Below are 7,500 nucleotides of genomic sequence, written 5' to 3' on the forward strand. Positions count from 1 at the left end.
GTGTGTCTGTGTACGTGTGTGTGTGTGCGTGTCAGTGAGTGTGTGCTTACGTACATACGTGCCTGTGTGTGCATGATTGTGTGTGTGTGTCAAGCTATTAGATTTGATAATAATCAACACATCTACTAGGGGCCTCCTCTGTACTCTCCTCCCCTCAAGTCATCCTGTCAGAGGATACATCAACATTTAACTGACAGGTTCTGTCTGACTACATGGACTGAGTGTGGCTCTCGTCTTACGTTCCAATACAGAGATCAATATTTACACATTAACTGCGTCCCAAATGGAACCCTATTTCCTATATAGCACACTACTTTAGACGAGGGCCCTATTCCCTATATAGCACACTACTTTTGACCAAAGCTCTATAGGCCTTGGTCAAAGTGGTGCACTAAAATGGGAACATGGTGTCATTTGGAACGCACCCTTACAGATGTAGGATCTTTATTAAATCCATCTAAAGTTTGTCATTTCCACTTTAACATTTCAGACTCTATTTGCCCTAACAAAAAACCTACAAAGAAATGACATGAATTATAACCCACATAATAATTCACACTTCCTGTTACTGCAGGATTATTTTCCTGGTGTATCAAACTGGCCCAAATGAAGTTCCTCCATCTGTATCGTGTGTCTATGAAAGTTGTATGGTTGTAAAGTCCAGGGGCCAGACTTGACTGTGGCAGTGAAAGAAACAGTTAGAGCTCCTGGATGTATGTTTCCTTATGGCTATTTATAAAGTAGCTGTGATCCTACAGAGAATTCCACTCAGGCAATACAACTGTCTTCACACACACACACACACACACACACACACACACGCACACACACACACACACACACACACACACACACACACACACACACACACACACACACACACACACACACGCACAACCCATCATTAATCCAGCCAGTTTACTTGTGATACAGTATTCGACCTCCATCCATGTCTGAGGATATCGGGAGATGATGTGGAAACCGGCCACTAGGGGCAGCAGTGAGTGTTTTGCTATGAGGGACGGGGATGGCGGATGGGCGTAAACATCTGCCACTGATTCCAAGAGTTCCAATCCCAAACCTTAACCCTAACCTCAGAGTTAATGCCTAACCTTGAGAAAATGTGGAGTTAATGTCTGAACTTAACCCTAACCTAAACCATTCAGAGTTAATGCCTAACCTTGAGAAAATGTGGAGTTAATGTCTGAACTTAACCCTAACCTCAGAGTTAATGCCTAACCTTGAGAAAATGTGGAGTTAATGTCTGAACTTAACCCTAACCTAAACCATTCAGAGTTAATGCCTAACCTTGAGAAAATGTGGAGTTAATGTCTGAACTTAACCCTAACCTAAACCATTCAGAGTTAATGCCTAACCTTGAGAAAATGTGGAGTTAATGTCTGACCTTAACCCTAACCTTAAAAATGTTGAGGTTATGCCTAAACTTGAGAAAATGTGGAGTTAATGTCTGAACTTAACCCTAACCTTAAAAATTCTGAGTTTATGCCTAAACTTAACCTTGAACACTTAGAAATTTGACGTTTGAGAAACGTGGATGGACGTCTAATTGTGACATGAGATTGTGAGAGCTGGTAGCATTAATCATAGGAATACATTCAGAAGGCCTGTTGTCATAGTAATGTTGGTACAGGCTGTAATATACAACATCAGGTGGTGTCCTCAGTATAGCGCCCTATGTCTGAAAGTCCCCTGTTCTTTACCATATCTCTAATGTCGTGGTTTATCTTCAGTCACAGGACCCCTAACCCCTCTGAGCCCTGTGTGAAGGGCCGTGTTTACGTTTGGTCTGGTTTTTTAAATTGTTTGGGGAGACAGAGGCTTACTGTGCCGGAGGCATTAGGATATCCTTAAAGCCTACAGCATTCTCACTCTCCTGCTCTCTCACTGACTCTCTCTCTCTCCTCTCTCTCTTTAGTCACTCTTTCTCTCACTCTCCCCCTCTCTCACTGACTCTCCTTTATCTCACTCTCCCCACATTAATACACTCTCCCCCTCTCTCACGGACTCTCCTTTATCTCACTCTCCCCACATTAATACACTCTCCCCCTCTCTCACTGACTCTCCTCTCTCTCTTAAGTCACTCTTTCTCTCACTCTCCCCACATCTCACTGACTCTCTTTCTTTCTTTCTTTCTTTCTTTCTTCCTTTCTTTCTTTCTTTCTTTCTTTCTTCCTTTCATTAATTTGTGACTCTCTCTACCACCCCTATCTCTCTAACTCACTTTCCCCTTTCTCCTGTCTCTCTCTCTCTCTCTTTCTCTATCGTCCCCCCTCTTCTACCCCTCTCTTTATCTATCTCTCTCTCTCTTTCTCTCTCGTCCCCCTCTTCTACCCCTCTCTTTATCTATCTCTCTTGTCCCCCCTCTTCTACCCCTCTCTTTATCTATCTCTCACGCTGGCATTTTAATCTTGCTCAAAGCAGAGGCTAGTGTCTAAAGCTGTGATCCTTCATTCAAATGATTCTCTTTTTAGAGGGAATTATACCTGAACAAAGCTACAATACAGGACTCCTCAAACAACCATAACACTGTCTGTTAATACAGTAGGTAGAGGGGGGAGGAGAGGGGTGGAGAAGGGGAGGAGAGGGGAGAAGGGGAGGAGACGGGAGAAGGGGAGGAGAGGGGAGGAGAGGGGAGAAGGGGAGGAGAGGGGAGAAGGGGAGGAGACGGGAGAAGGGGAGAAGGGGAGAAGGGGAGGAGAGGGGAGAAGGGGAGGAGACGGGAGATGGGGAGAAGGGGAGGAGAGGAGAGGGGAGAAGGGGAGGAGAGGGGAGAAGGGGAGGAGAGGGAAGGGGAGGGGAGAAGGGGAGGAGAGGGGAGAAGAGGAGGAGAGGAAAGGAGAGAAGGGGAGGAGAGGGGAGAAGGGGAGGAGAGGGAAGGAGAGGGGAAAAGGGGGGAGAAGGGAGAAGGGGAGGAGAGGGAAGGAGAGGGGAAAAGAGGAGGAGAGGGGAGAAGGGGAGGAGAGTGGAGAAGGGGAGGAGAGGGAAGGAGAGGGGAAAAGGGGGGAGATGGGAGAAGGGGAGGAGAGGGAAGGAGAGGGGGAAAGGGAGGAGAGGGGAGAAGGGGAGGAGAGGGGAGAAGGGGAGGAGAGGAAAGGAGAGGGGAAAAGGGGAGAAGAGAGGAGAAGGGGAGGAGAGGGGAGGAGAGGGAAGGAGAGGGGAAAAGGGGGGAGATGGAAGAAGGGGAGGAGAGGGGAGGAGAGGGAAGGAGAGGGGAAAAGAGGAGGAGATGGGAGAAGGGTAGGAGAGGGAAGGAGAGGGGAAAAAGGGGGGAGAGGGGAGAAGAGGAGGAGAGGAAAGGAGAGGGGAAAAGGGGAGGAGAGGGGAGAACGGGAGGAGAGGGGAGAAGGGGAGGAGAGGGAAGGAGAGGGGAGAAGGGGAGGAGAGGGGAGGAGAGGGGAGGAGAGGGGAAAGGGGAGGAGAGGGGAGAAGGGGAGGAGAGGGGAGAGAGGGGAGAAGGGGGAGAGGGGAGAAGGGAGGAGAGGGGAGAAGGGGAGGAGAGGGGGAGAGGGGGAGGGAGAGGGGAGAAGGGGAGGAGAGGGGAGAAGGGGGGAGAGAGGGAGAAGGGAGGAGAGGGGAGAAGGGGAGGAGAGGGGAAAGGGAAGGAGAGGGAAAAGGGGGGGAGATGGGAGAAGGGGAGGAGAGGGGAGAAGGGGAGGAGAGGGAAGGAGAGGGGAAAGAGGAGGAGAGGGGAGGAGAGGGAAGGAGATGGAGAAGGGGAGGAGAGGAAAGGAGAGGGGAAAAGGGGGGAGATGGGAGAAGGGGAGGAGAGGGAAGGAGAGGGGAAAAGAGAGGAGGAGAGGGAGAAGGGGGGAGAGGGGAGAAGAGGGAGGAGAGGGGAGAAGGGGAGGAGAGGGGAGAAGGGGGAGAGGGAGAAGGGGAGAGAGAGGAAGGAGAGGGAAAGGGGAGGAGAGGGGAGAAGGGGAGGAGAGGGGAGAAGGGGAGGAGAGGGGAGAAGGGGGAGATGGGAGAAGGGGAGGAGAGGGGAGAAGGGGAGGAGAGGGGAAAGGGAAGGAGAGGGGAAAAGGGGGGAGATGGGAGAGGGGAGGAGAGGGGAGAGGGGAGAGGAGAGAGGAAGGAGAGGGGAAAGGGGGGAAGATGGGAGAAGGGAGAGGAGAGGGGAGAAGGGAGGACATGTTTGGTTATATTTCTCTTTCTATGGTCTATGACTCCTATCTACCTCTCCTGGGCCCTGTGAACTCATTGGACTACCCTGTCTCTCTCTCTCACTCTCTCTCACACACACATACCTTTCCCATGGCACACACCCATTTACTGCCCTTCACACACGTTATCCCTCTTGCAGCCCAAACACTCTTCTCCCTTCCTACAAACACACCCTTACACCCTTGAACACACACACACATACATTGCCAAAATCCAGAAGCTGGAAGCTGGAAAATCTTTCAAACTCAGAAGAGAGAGAGAGAGAGAGGAAACGAGAAAGCGATGGAGGGAGGCCCTGACTGGAAAAGACGACTCAGGAAAAGAGAGAGAGAGGAAAAGAGAGAGAGATGGAGGGAGGCCCTGACTGGAAAAGACGACTCAGGAAAAGAGAGAGAGAGGAAAAGAGAGAGAGATGGAGGGAGGCCCTGACTGGAAAAGACGACTCAGGAAAAGAGAGAGAGAGGAAAAGAGAAAGAGATGGAGGGAGGCCCTGACTGGAAAAGACGACTCAGGAAAAGAGAGAGAGAGGAAAAGAGAGAGAGATGGAGGGAGGCCCTGACTGGAAAAGACGACTCAGGAAAAGAGAGAGAGAGGAAAAGAGAAAGAGATGGAGGGAGGCCCTGACTGGAAAAGACGACTCAGGAAAAGAGAGAGAGAGGAAAAGAGAGAGAGATGGAGGGAGGCCCTGACTGGAAAAGACGACTCAGGAAAAGAGAGAGAGAGGAAAAGAGAGAGAGATGGAGGGAGGCCCTGACTGGAAAAGACGACTCAGGAAAAGAGAGAGAGAGGAAAAGAGAAAGAGATGGAGGGAGGCCCTGACTGGAAAAGACGACTCAGGAAAAGAGAGAGAGAGGAAAAGAGAGAGAGATGGAGGGAGGCCCTGACTGGAAAAGACGACTCAGGAAAAGAGAGAGAGAGGAAAAGAGAGAGAGATGGAGGGAGGCCCTGACTGGAAAAGACGACTCAGGAGAAAGTGATTTTTCCTCTAGTTGCAGTAAAAGAAGAGTTTAGGTCATAAACACTAGCACACCTCGCAGCAGGGCCTGAAGTGTGTGTCTCTGCATTCCATGGTCTGACTCAGTTAGAATCCCCCACCTTATTCAGTTTAAAGAGGCAGACCCTTTACTGAAACATGGAATTAGTCTTCACTTTTAGGTCACAGGAAACACACACTGATCTTGCTTTTCACACCCGGATGACATCATTGGCTGTGGACTTTGCGGAGCCGGGCTGTCCGATAGAACCGCAGTAATCTCTTTGTGTGTGGCTGTGTGTATTTGTGTGCGTGTGTGTGGCTGTGTGTGTTTGTGTGCGTGTGTGTGTGTGGCTGTGTGTGTTTGCGAGTGTGTGTGTGTGGCTGTGTGTGTTTGTGTGCGTGTGTGCGTGTGGCTGTGTGTGTTTGTGTGCGTGTGTGTGTGTGGCTGTGTGTGTTTGTGTGCGTGTGTGTGTGTGGCTGTGTGTGTTTGTGTGCGTGTGTGTGTGTGGCTGTGTGTGTTTGTGTGAGTGTGTGCGTGTGGCTGTGTGTGTTTGTGTGCGTGTGTGCGTGTGGCTGTGTGTGTTTGTGTGCGTGTGTGTGTGTGGCTGTGTGTGTTTGTGTGCGTGTGTGCGTGTGGCTGTGTGTGTCGCTGTGCATTTGAGTGTGTGTAAGTTTATGTGCATGTGTGTGTGTGTGTGTGTTTGTGTGTGTGAGTGTATGTGCGTGTGTGTGTGAACCACAGTCATTTCCTCCAGGCCTAGTATAGTTGGTTAGTCAGTGATATGGCAGCTAGACGGACTAAAGCAGCAGTCCCAAACCAACACTGGAGTAGACCTGATGCCTGATGGGACTGATGCCTTTTAGCAAAGCCTGACTGATCCACTAGTGCTCTAGTCAAAGTGCTCTAGTCAAAGTGCTCTAGTCAAAGTGCTCTAGTCAAAGTGCTCTAGTCAAAGTGCTCTAGTCAAAGTGCTCTAGTCAAAGTGTTCTGGACAAAGTGCTCTAGTCAAAGTGCTCTAGTCAAAGTGCTCTAGTCAAAGTGCTCTAGTCAAAGTGCTCTAGTCAAAGTGCTCTAGTCAAAGTGTTCTGGACAAAGTGCTCTAGTCAAAGTGTTCTGGACAAAGTGCTCTAGTCAAAGTGCCCTGAGTCAAAGTGCTCTAGTCAAAGTGCTCTAGTCAAAGTGCTCTAGTCAAAGTGTTCTGGACAAAGTGCTCTAGTCAAAGTGCTCTAGTCAAAGTGCTCTAGTCAAAGTGCTCTAGTCAAAGTGTTCTGGACAAAGTGCTCTAGTCAAAGTGCTCTAGTCAAAGTGTTCTGGACAAAGTGCTCTAGTCAAAGTGCTCTAGTCAAAGTGTTCTGGACAAAGTGCTCTAGTCAAAGTGTTCTGGACAAAGTGCTCTAGTCAAAGTGCTCTAGTCAAAGTGTTCTGGACAAAGTGCTCTAGTCAAAGTGCTCTAGTCAAAGTGCTCTAGTCAAAGTGCTCTAGTCAAAGTGTTCTGGACAAAGTGCTCTAGTCAAAGTGCTCTAGTCAAAGTGTTCTGGACAAAGTGCTCTAGTCAAAGTGCTCTAGTCAAAGTGTTCTGGACAAAGTGCTCTAGTCAAAGTGCTCTAGTCAAAGTGCTCTAGTCAAAGTGCTCTAGTCAAAGTGTTCTGGACAAAGTGCTCTAGTCAAAGTGTTCTGGACAAAGTGCTCTAGTCAAAGTGTTCTGGACAAAGTGCTCTAGTCAAAGTGCTCTAGTCAAAGTGTTCTGGACAAAGTGCTCTAGTCAAAGTGTTCTGGACAAAGTGCTCTAGTCAAAGTGTTCTGGACAAAGTGCTCTAGTCAAAGTGCCCTGAGTCAAAGTGCTCTGGACAAAGTGCTCTAGTCAAAGTGCTCTAGTCAAAGTGTTCTGGACAAAGTGCTCTAGTCAAAGTGCCCTGAGTCAAAGTGTTCTGGACAAAGTGCTCTAGTCAAAGTGTTCTGGACAAAGTGCTCTAGTCAAAGTGTTCTGGACAAAGTGCTCTAGTCAAAGTGTTCTGGACAAAGTTGCTCTAGTCAAAGTGCTCTAGTCAAAGTGTTCTGGACAAAGTGCTCTAGTCAAAGTGCTCTAGTCAAAGTGTTCTGGACAAAGTGCTCTAGTCAAAGTGTTCTGGACAAAGTGCTCTAGTCAAAGTGTTCTGGACAAAGTGCTCTAGTCAAAGTGCCCTGAGTCAAAGTGCTCTGGACAAAGTGCTCTAGTCAAAGTGCTCTGGACAAAGTGCTCTAGTCAAAGTGTTCTGGACAAAGTGCTCTAGTCAAAGTGTTCTGGACAAAGTGCTCTAGTCAAAGTGCTCTAGTCAAAGTGTTCTGGACAAAGTGCTCT

At 49.0% G+C, this 7,500-nt stretch overlaps 1 protein-coding gene across 1 annotated transcript in view; it reads left to right on the forward strand.

The window, feature by feature from the left end:
* The window catches only part of LOC110526110 (tumor necrosis factor alpha-induced protein 8-like protein 3), a 50,400-nt gene that overhangs the window by 1,361 nt on the left and 41,539 nt on the right, over positions 1-7,500 (forward strand). The window lies entirely within an intron of this gene.

This window comes from Oncorhynchus mykiss, chromosome 6 (assembly GCF_057628025.1).
Source record: "Oncorhynchus mykiss isolate SJ-2025 chromosome 6, ASM5762802v1, whole genome shotgun sequence".
NCBI lineage: Eukaryota > Metazoa > Chordata > Actinopteri > Salmoniformes > Salmonidae > Oncorhynchus > Oncorhynchus mykiss.